Here is a 12,139-nt window from a genome sequence, read left to right on the forward strand (position 1 = left end):
ATGAAAATGCTCGGAATTAAATAAAAATAACACTTTTGTTTTTCCTTCGATGCATCCCCCGTCGGACGGATTCCTTTTGTTTGTTTTAAGTTTATGTTATACAAAAGCTTATGTCTTTTATTTATCGATTGAGCTAGTATATATATTATATAAAGTCTTGGTTCACATGCGTAAAATATAGCTGATAATTTTCTAAATGTGTATGCGCTGTCGTTAGATACGTCTTAAGAAATACACTTACTACGGTTTTTAATGGCATTTTTTATTTAAGTCGATATTGGTAGAGATACGCGCATTTAAAGCAGTAAAAGTGTCTCCCCTTCATATGATCATATAAATTAAAGTCCCTGGTCTAATATGTACACGCCCGGGGTACTCGCATCGGATAATGCGTGTAAAGCTTCCAATCAGACACATACCAATTCTTATTTCTTATTAATTCTTATTAATTCTTACACCGTGCAATTTGTAATTAGTTCTAGTAACTAGTTCTCTGTAACTAGTTAATTAACAATGTAACTAGTTCTAGTAATTAATGTGTCTAGTGCAAGGGTTATTGGACCTGATGAATCCGTAAGGACTAGGGCATGCTGACTTCTGAGGAGGTGAAGAAAATATTTCCGAGGAAAGTTGTCTAGTTTATATACCACACGAGGTCACACTAGTCACAGTCAATGTAGTCAAAGACCGTGTAGATCGCAGTGACGACCGGTCTACCGCCTCCCACGAGAAATAATGATAATAATAAACTCCATTTATGCTTCAATCGAAGTTTGATGCTTTCGTGCAAACCACCCCATAGCCTTCGGACTAAGCCCTCGAGTTCGCTCATCTGTTTTGGCTAAGTGGCAAGGACCAACCACGATCATTTGATCTCGAAAAGTCCTTACGTGGTAATATCTATTTAATTAAATTTAAATTAAGACAAATTGTTGAAGTTTTAATAACAGAATTTAATAAACCACGTACACGAAGCAAGGTCCTTCACTTTGAAGGACAGGGTCGTCAATAGACTGATCTGTGGCTGGTAGCCAGTATGAGTACGTCTTAATTTCCCCTTAATTCTACACTTATTTAGTATGGAAATACAAGGAGACAATTTGTGTTCTGGTAAACGAATTTTATTAAATTAATGTCAGTTAAATTTCTTGTAATGATATAATTATTAATTTTATTCTAAAAACTTTTGGAGAATTTATTTCATTTTGTTATGTAAACAGATGAAGAAGCTTACAAATGGTGTTGAAGAATTAGCGGAGCTTCTAGACATTATACTGTGATTGCCTCCATCCACCTTCAAATCTAAGGTTGGAATTCCAGTACAACGGCTGTCCCGAACTCCGCAGTAAAAATAGGCGGAGAAAATTATTAAAATGAAAATACACATGAAAAGCGACAATCAATGTTTTTATCTGAAATTTTGATTGAATAAAACCGTAAACAAGTTCTGTTTGTGTCTGTCTCTACGCTAAGCTTTAAAATGAATGAACATTTTCTATGGTAGGTTTTAGAGTATTAAGATTATTTTTTTAAGAGTTTTTTTTTTAAATATTAAACAAAAAACATATTGTTATTGTACAATTATTAAAAAAAAACTAGGTTGGATTTAAAGCGAACACAAAATGGTGAGTGTGCAAGATAGTCATAGATTATTATATATAATCTTTGAATACGTGGAATAAGTGGAACGGGAATATTTAATTAGAAAAATTGTATATCTTCTTCCCTTTTATAACTCACTTGTAGTTTTATGGCCGGCTGCTTGCCTAAATTATATCTTTCTCGGGAATAGAATGTTAAAACCTTTAGAAATAAGGTATATTTGTATTATGAAATCAAAGGATTACACAGTCGCTCAAAAGGGCTCAATGCCTCTTTAAAAATAACTACCTAATACTTATGACGCAAAATATACTAAACTGACATGTTTAAGATAAATTCGTGTTTAAAAATGTTCACTAACTACCATATTCACAAGCCTTTAGTGTTGTACTCTAAAACCTTATCCAAAGGGGTGGTAATGAGACTAAATTACTGTAATAAAGTCCCTTAATGGAGAGTGTAATTTTAAGTGACACGGGAGACATGAACTATAAAGCTTCGTTAGTATTTTTAGTTTTTGACGTGGAGACTTTAAGTGTGTGAATATAACTAGCACCGTCAAGTCAAGATCAGAGAGTGACACTTTTCTTGCTATGTAGGATTCTAGTAATGAATAATAAATGCGATATCAATGAACCTAGCTCACATTGTCTCTTGTCCTTTTCGATCGTGTTTGAAGTTTTCAAATGCCAAAACAGAATATGATTTGACTACTCATAAATGTGCTTTTTTATTTTTATTTTTTTATTGCTTAGATGGACGGACGAGCTCACAGCCCACCCGGTGTTAAGTGGTTACTGGAGCCCATAGACATCTACAACGTAAATGCGCCACCCATCTCGAGATATAAGTTCTAAGGTCCCAATATAGTTACAACGGCTACCCCACCCTTCGAACCGAAACGTATAACTGCTTCACGGCAGAAATAGGCGGGGTGGTGGTACCTACCCGTGCGGACTCACAAGAGGTCCTACCACCAGTGAAAACTTCATTTAAGCCCAATGATGAACTCAATCATCGGTCTATGACAAAAACATTCGAAGCTGAAAGTGTCATTTTCTATACGTTTCATACATTCACATACTCCCTCACGTTTTTAAGCTTCACTAGAATAAAATTTACGTATTCATAAATATCTAGAACTCAAAGGCTGATCTTTAGCATTAAAAGTTATTTTACTTGGAAAGCATTGTATTTCAAGTTCCTTGACCCATAGCTATAGCCTATTCTTTTCATCACGCTGGCATTTTACCAAGCGGATTTTTATTCAGCTACAAAGCGGTGGTCGGGGGCGCAATCAATGCTACGCAGACTTGAGAGGATTTTATTTTTATGTTCCCGGCTACTATTAAAACTGCCATTCCAATTGCTCAGGTATTGAGGTTTGATTTAAAATATTTCCAAGAAAGCAAATGATCGATTAACATAATATATTTTTAAAAGCAATTAGTAAATCGTGATTATCATTTTTAAATTTAATCAAAAACGAATTATTAACTCAAGTACATTTTTTCAAATGAAATTCTGATAATGTAAACTTAATTTTGACAACCAGAGGACAGGCGAGCCTTGGTGAAGCCTATATCTATGTCCACCAGTGGACGTCTGTGGGCTGAAAGATAGAAGATAAATAATACACATAGCAGCATACAATAATAAGACAAGCGAATGGAATTTAAATTAATTTACTTACAAGATAATATATCGTATTTTCAGAGACTTCCCGAATATCTTAAGTGGAGCAATTTTTATGGTCGATTCCAAAATAAATGGTTCGTAAACACATTTGTCAACACAAAGGCTTTGTCAAGCTACTTACAGACGTAAGCAAGCCCATAAATATACAGAATATAGGAAATGTTGTAGTAATCTTTTAGGAAGCGGTTTGGAAAAAATAATACAATTAGATAAAGGATTTTAATATATTTTACAATACTTTTCAAAACGTAGTGATTGTGCTTTAAAAAAATATTACTACTATCAATATGATATCGTTGTATTTTTATAACTAGTCATATAATTTATTAATCAAATTTTTATAATAATTAAACTCAGTACATATTATTATGTTGATGATTATAAATGAACTGTCTACTGCTATTAATGAAACGTAAATTCTGACGTTCGTAATACATTTCCATTTATTTATTTCAAACTGACGTACATACATACGTCGTACCTTGATAAATTGAGATTGGTATATCCGTTTTTTTATTGCACTAGACGAGTGTATGGATTCACGGCCCACGTGTGCTTGTATATTATTGTCTCAAGTATCAGTGCTTCTATGTTTTTTTTTTTGATTCTATGATTACCAGAGGCTCTAGGGCCTTTCCAGCTTCACCAAGGCAGGTGGACGATCAAAGCTTCAGCCAGGAGGGGTGGGATTACCTAACAGCTGCTCGAGCGCCTCCGAAAGAGACCTAACAACTCGAGAGCGGCTGCTTCGCGGATGAATCTACTACCGAATTGGAATCGCGACCCGCTGAGAAGAACCCGATGAGAAACTCGGCGGGCTGATGCATGGGTTAGGTTGCACGACGAACCCCTTGCCGAGTTCGACAAGTATGGTTACCGGGGTCCCTAAGCCGGTTCCTAGTGTTAGAGCTGAAGGCCTCTAATGCAAGGGTTATTGGACCTGATGGATCCGTAAGGACATTATATTCTATTCTATCATTACAGACTACTGGACTTAGGCCTCCCCCGAGCCTCGCTAGCGGTCCCTACGAACCTCAATAGTTCGTCAGTCCAACTTTTGGACCTACCCAGTGCTTATTATACTAATAATGTAATTATTATATTACTATGAATTACTATGAATTAGATTTAAGTATTAAGTACCTAAGAACGTATACAAAAGTGTTAATCTTAATGCGTTATGCCTAATGTTTGTTCTCTACGACATCGTTTCAAAGTTTATAGTTAATTTTTGTCCTTGATACTGTCAGATTGCGTGCCAAAAACATAAACTCGGCAATAATCCTAATTTCTTCCACTATCTCACGACATTTCAGCGAAAAACAGCAAAAAAAAAACGCGAACATCGCTAACTCCGCATGTATACGAGTGTAACGGGAAACAAAACAACGACCCGCGACTGAAACTTTTGCAATTAATGTTTTTTCCTCGTAAGATAATTACAGAAGACTTTTAGGAGCATCGAAGGTGGGTGACGTGGGTAACACCGACTGTCCCGGAACAAATAAAATTCCATTCAACTTGGGAAATGAAAAAGGAAACCCCCCCCAACCCCCCTGAAAAATGTTCGTTTGCGTCTGAACAGTTTTCAATGAGTTTGATACTAAAATGTAGCTTGCTAACCACATTCCACTTTGTAAGCCAATGATCGTGTAACTGACACTTGTAAATGAACAGACGAACTACTTACATTTACGTTATAGTTGAATCCTTTAGATCCTAATATTAATTCCTGGTTGTAAAATGCCTTCTCAGCCCCACAGATAGGTACCCTCATGCATTCTAATTTGATTGGTAGAAGAGGCACCATGCAGTATTTTATTACTGGTGGTAGGACCTCTTGTGAGTCCGCGCGGGTAAGTACCACCGCCCTGCCTATTTCTGCCGTGAAGCAGTAATGCGTTTCGGTCTGAAGGGCAAGGCAGCCGTTGTAACTATACTGAGATCTTAGAACATATATCTCAAGGTTACGTTGTAGATGTCTATGGGCTCCAGTAACCACTTAACACCAGGTGGGCTGTGAGCTCGTCCACCAAACTAAGAAAAGAAAAAAAAAAGACTTTAGCAAGTACAATGAATGACTCAACATGAGTGGCAGTATTCATTGATATAACGTAAACTACAAATAATACTGTTAATTTTTACTATATTATATTCGGTATAGGATAATTTCATTTTGCTATTCGTAAATACAGTAATTTACTTCGACCTCCGCAACGCAAAACTAACCAACCAAAAACGATTATGTACTATAAACATCTGATATGAATTATGTCGCTAAATGAATCATTCGGCTATCTGCATAATACATATTGTTTAAGCATTGTAATTTGATAAAGTGTGCGGTATAAACGTCATAACTTCAATGTTTGGTTTGGAAGCCGTGACTGCGGTTTGTATGGTTTTCGAATATGCACGTTACATTTCGTTCTAGCCTGTATGCGAGGCGAATAATTAACGAAATTTAATAAATACATAATTGACATTTTAATTAATCGTTTTTAATTAATACAGAAATAATTCTATAAATTTTTTGTTTAGATATTAAAGTTGATTTAATGTGAGGATTATACATATCGGCCTGAAGTATATAATCTTGGAAATCTTCCTTTCGTAGTTTTCCCCTTATATTAGTTTACTGGTGGTAGGACCTCTTCTGAGTCCGCACGGGTAGGTACCACCGCCCTGCCTATTTCTGCCCTGAAACATTAATGTGTTTCGGTTTGAAGGGAAGGGCAGCCGTTGTAACTATACTGATATCTTAGAACTTATATCTCAAGGTGGGTGGCGCATTTACGTTGTAAATGTCTATGGGCTCCAGTAACAAGTAACCACACAGGCGGGCTGTGAGCTAGTCGAACCATCTATGCAACTAAAAAAAAAAAAAAAAAATATACTTACGGATTTAACAGAAGTCAGGCGATTTTAGTGATAAAAATTGGTCAATCAATACGACTTGAATTTTTGGAACTACCATTGCCATATAATCTGTCTGTTAGTCTTAATTTATATTGTTGTCTCACTTTCTCACGTTTGAAACTTTAGATAAAGTATCGACAGATAGAAAAATTGCAAGCTAATTATGATAATAAAATATAATAGTTTCCACAATCCATTCTAATTCCAACGAATCAATCATGCGTTCCAGTTTTACGCGGAGAACAGTAGCTATACAAAAGTAATTGTGACTTCAATCACATATATGAGGTCTGCTATATCAAGAGGCTGGCGACAAGGTTCTACTGCACGTCTAAGCGGATAAATAAATCTCATTTAATATATTTAGGACCTCATTGCTTACTTGCAACATGCCCTATCAGCGGAAATGAGTTACTGGTGGTAGGACCTCTTGTGAGTCCGCGCGGGTAGGTACCACCACCCTGTCTATTTCTGCCGTGAATCAATAATGCGTTTCGGTTTGAAGGGTATGGCAGCCGTTGTACCTATACTTGAGACCTTAGAACTTATATCTCAAGGTGGGTGGCGCATTTACGTTGTAAATGTCTATGGGCTCCAGTAACCACTTAACACCAGGTGGGTTGTAAGCTCTGGACGAGCAATAAATGAAATAATAATAATAATATTAATCTCATGATTTTGTCCGTATGTCGTTTAGCACCAAATGGTTCACTGTTTTTAAATTCTGAGTTTGCCTTGGATGAAGCTAATGAGGACGTACTATATTTACTTTAAAATAAAGTTCTCTCTCAGACATTGTACATCAAGTTTTCGGTTCGGTGCACGTTCGAGAAACCCTAATAATTCCTAACAGAGCACGTTATTGCGTTGAATAGTTTAGTTACAAATCAGGTGAATCAACGAAACACATTCAGTTTTATGTACGCGAATACAAAACGACTGCGCCATATCCTTTTAAGTATCATGTTTATTCCATTTACTCTAGGCCCCATTACGTTGGCAGGCACATAAATTAGTCCAAGATCATAAAATCGGTATGTAGGATTTCACGCACGCCGCCAATCTTACATCACCTCTGTTTGAAGTGTGTATACTTATATATTATAGCATAGCATAGTATTAGCATAGCATTTATTATATAACATAATTAATAGGTGTAATCTCGTATGTCTCCCTAATAAGGCGGACCACCCAGAAACATAGGCTTCTTCATAATTGTAAACTAGGATTAAGATGATAATTAAATATGGAATACTCGCAAGAAGACGTTTTCCTTTAACACCTCCCAAAGTACAACATTACATGTTATTAATGATGTAAAGTGCACACTTTTTATTAAGACCAATTCAAATCGACTTCAAAAAGGAAGTTTTCAATGTATTTTTTTTTTTGTAAAATGCTTGTAAATTGGATTCACTATTGAACGACATAAATCTAAATTGTAAATTATTTTTTATTTGTTTACTAGCGGAAAAGGGACGGTGGAAAACGCTTAGTGACAAACGTCGCTTATTCAGTACTTTAACATTAACAACTTTACATTTATTCAGTATTTAGACATGTGTATTCTGAATTGTCTTACTATTCCCTACCCTTTTTTACTAGTCTAGATTTCGTAGCCTAATGTAATGTTGAGTAGTTGTAAATACCTGCCTTTGATATCAAAACAGATCTTAGTATCCACGACATTAGAATAATCTGTCTTGACATATAAACGGAAACATCGCGGCAGAAATAGGTAAGACGTTAAATAAAAAATTATAAGTATCCTATCGTCCATTGATTAAAGTATATTGAAACAGAGCACACTCGTTAAACAAATATGATAGCTTGCCAATCCAATTTTAAAGGGCTCTTTGAGCTACACCCACGTATTTTAAAGGTGAGGGGTTAGGTATGTAAGGTCGAGTTTCCGTTGAATCAAGAGCTCGCGTCTAACCAAACGAATGACGTCACAGGAAATAAACACGCGTTTCAATGGAGTTAAACCGGCATCCGTTGTGAAATGGAACAAAAATCGGATCTAAGCAATATAATATGTGTAGTGTAGGATAGTGAGTTCATTTAATAGCACGTTTATGATAACTAGTGGTCCCGCAGTAGTCGAAATTCGACTAAATTAATTGAAATTGTAAGCTCGTACACTATTATGATTCTATTTTCAAAGACTACTTCATAAATCACAAATTTCGCCAAGACTACACTATAGAAAAATATTAATAAAGACAAACAATATTTAATCTATTCTCAATTTGACCACAGACGTCAAGACAAAAGTTTGACAATGAATAAATAGTATGCATGCGTGTGTGCGTCAAATATATGGTAGGGTGTGTAATGTTTTCTTTATTGATATAACGTATCTTTTATGCATTATTTAAAAAAAAATATTAGCATTGTGCATTTCTTCTCTATATTCTCTATAAGTGTGGGAAATTTCATACTCCTCCGTCCGCGCAATTTTCGTTAAAACGGGTAGAAATTGTTTGCTTCACGTATTAATATAGATTCGGTTGTTCTATAAACGTTTGTCGAATACATTGAGTATTAAAACTCGACACGTCGTAACGTCGAATGATATCTAAGCTTATGCTCTTTCATGAAATAATATTTTTGTGTTCGTCTATTTATACTAATATATAAATCTATAGTGGTTTTTACGGATGTTCCGTTATAACTACTGAACCATGCATCCGATTGACTTGAAACTTGGTATCCATGTAGAAAATATATGTACTTAATGGATAGGCTAATATTTATATGAGTGTTGGACTCCTTACACCAGTTGCGGGGGCGTTAATGATGAGAATCTTTGTGGGAGTGAGAAATAATAATGTTAATTTTAAATGTCCAGCGAAGCGGACGGGTACAGCTAGTTCATTTATAAACGTTCGAAAATTTCATTTCCTTCAAACATCAAGCGTCAGTAAATTATCCTGATGTATGAAATAAATCTCGAGTATCAACATATCAATCGTTAGATCGTAATAGCTAAAAAAACCACAAAGTACTGTTATACCTATTAAAACATTAAAATTTATTGAGAGCCTGGCCCGCATATACATAACATACATAGACGCCTTGATAACTAATTTCAACTGCAAACACTGCACGATACTTTGATTCGCTAATATTGACTTAGATACCAAAGGCAAATGCAGCATGGCCACATACGATTTTGATACTTACGTTATAATCTTAGAGTTTAAATTCGTCCATACCTTCGACCAGACTTTGTATTGTTTAAAATGAATCACGATCGTGAATAATTACAACGAAAGTGAAGAAGGTGTTCGTTCGTTTTTGGTTTTTCATAAGATTTTTTGTTTCTACGTATTTCTTAAAAACATCTTAAAAAATAAATTAAGTTAAGTTATGTAAGTAATAAGGTTTCCACCAAAGATATTTTTGTGAAAAGGTGCTTAGTTGCTAAGCTAACTACCGCTATTCACCTCGAGACATGACCTTGAAATTTAAATTGTATTTTTACCCTTAAAAGCGAAACTTATGAGCTGTTCTCGAAGAATATATGAAAACGTATTGACCCGCCCGGTCTCAAACATAATTCGGTCCAATTGCTATTAAAATCCAAATAAACATAAGAACACCAATTGGAACAACCCCGAAATTTATGTGCTAAAATAAAATTTAATGCATCATAACGTATAACGTTGGAAAATCACAATCAAAATAACTAACTACATACAAGCTTTGTTTATTTAGCGATACTTAAATTTTGCAGTTCTAGACACGCTCCGACGTTAACATAAGACGTTCTCGTCTCATAGTACATTTAATTGAATTTTGAACAGAACAGCGGCGCCGCCATCGGAAAAGGTCAGAATATTCATTTTCATTGAACCCATTGTTCGATTAATTAAATTTATTTCCTGAGAAACTTGATCATATAAAAGGATTCTTTTTTTGTATTTTGCTTTTCAGTCTTTTCGGGATGGATCTTCCATTTAATTTTTTTTTTGTTTTTAGTGGCAGACGAGCGGACAGTAAAAGATTACTGTTGTAGTCCGTGAAGCTAGTAGGAACAGTTAAGCGTGTAGGTCTAATCTGTTATCGAATTACCGATGTAATAACAAACGTTTGGAATCTTTTATTGACTACACAACCAGCCAGGCAAGGAAGCATTTAGATTAATTAATTACTTTAGTGCTTCGCTAATGTTGATTGAGACGAGATTTCTCGTTTATCTAGCTAAGTTTCAAGTTATAAGATTAATTAATTGACTAATTAAGATAAAATTAATGCACTCCAATTCTTCTTCGAGCTCCGTAACCAATTTAATTTTTGTTGATGCATAAGCTCATCGTCCACGCGTTGAGGTCTTGCGCAGTTATCGGACCGTATAGACACCATAACAGAATACCGTTGTCCTCGTTGAGAAATGAAACCAACGTTCAATTACTTTAAATGTATCATTAAGATTGGTTTAACAAATTTTCATGATCTTCAACTAGACCTTTTTTTTATTTAACCTGAACAATAAAAAGCTGTATTGTATTTGAAAAAAAAAACGGAATAAGTAAATAATTTCAACGTCTTCCACGCCGTTTCATCAAACAATTTTAAAATAGTAGACGATGTTTGGTTTTACAGAGTTTATATAAACTAGATTTCAGCTTCTTTATATTTTTAAAGTTCGTTAAAGCCACACTTTTATGACAACGAGGTTTATAAATAAAAGCTTAAAGTTACAGTAATCATCATTACCATCATCATTATTCTGCCCTTCTTCCAGTGACCTGGGGTCGGCGCAGCATGTTTTCTCGTTCCATACTCTTCTATCATATACCATTTCTTCGCTCACTCCCCTCTTACCCACATCGTCTTTCACGCAATCCATCCATTTCTGGTTAGGTCTACCTTTCCTCTATATCCTTCCACACTCATAGTTAACATTCTATTACCAACCTCATTTTCATTTCGTCTCATCACATGTCCATACACCCCAAAGTTACAGTAATATGTTCGAATATTATAAGTTAATAATGCATCAAAGTTTAGCCCTTACACAGCTGTATTTGAAGCATTTGTTTATGGTTAAGGTAAAATCGTAGGACATAAGACATTTTTCCTTAGGTAATGATTTCTATAAGCCCCTACTGCAAGCCATAGAAATAGTACCTACATAATTTCGTACTAATAATTAAAAAAATATGTTTTTAATCAATTGTCTTCTTTATTAGCTAAAATCTTCGTATTAGACTCCGTGCTCAGGTAATTTTAATGAAATGAATGAATGCAATTTCACTATCATAATAACAAAAGACACACATCATTGGTCGATATCATTGTGATATACTAAAACAAGGAAAACATGATTCATAACGACAATTGAATGGCATTTATCGATACATTAGATACCTATACTTATTATATTACACACATTTGAACACGGCAGATACCTACTCATTTACACAAATAGCCACTTGGAAAACTATAACATGAACTAAGACGTGTCTATGAATTTTTATAGGCGTATCAATGTCATTGGACAATAAATTTGGTGAAACTTTAGATTGAAGACGTTGAACTGTATCCACCCCGAAAAAACGGTTCTGTATTACACTAAAGCTCCTGGCTGAGTCAGTGCTTACTCACCTCTCCTGGTCAAGGTCAACACAAAAAAAAGCCTTTCTAAACGAGGTGTTTTTTTATTGCTTAGATGGGTGGACGAGCTCACAGCCCATCTAGTGTTAAGTGGTTACTGGAGCCCATAGAAATCTACAACATAAATCCGCCATCCACGTTGAGATAAGTTGTAAGGTCTCAAGTATAGTTACACAGCTGCCCCACCCTTCAAACCGAAACGCATCTGCTTCGCAACTGCTTCACGGCTGAAATAGGCAGGGTGGTGGTACTTACTCGCGCGGACTCACAAGAGGTCCTACTACGAGTAATTACA

General features: G+C 35.3%; 1 protein-coding gene and 1 long non-coding RNA gene across 3 annotated transcripts in view; one reads left to right on the forward strand and one right to left on the reverse strand.

Moving 5' to 3' along the window:
• The window catches only part of LOC101745493 (protein alan shepard), a 150,775-nt gene that overhangs the window by 120,879 nt on the left and 17,757 nt on the right, over positions 1 to 12,139 (reverse strand). The gene's annotated exons all lie outside the window — the stretch shown is intronic.
• LOC134199258 (uncharacterized) overlaps positions 9,969 to 12,139 on the forward strand; it is a 55,282-nt gene continuing 53,111 nt past the window's right edge. The window contains exon 1 of the long non-coding RNA XR_009973676.1: positions 9,969 to 10,056. This is a non-coding gene — a long non-coding RNA (uncharacterized LOC134199258). The remainder of the gene's footprint in view (positions 10,057 to 12,139) is intronic.

This window comes from Bombyx mori, chromosome 8 (assembly GCF_030269925.1).
Source record: "Bombyx mori chromosome 8, ASM3026992v2".
NCBI classification, from domain to species: Eukaryota; Metazoa; Arthropoda; class Insecta; order Lepidoptera; family Bombycidae; genus Bombyx; species Bombyx mori.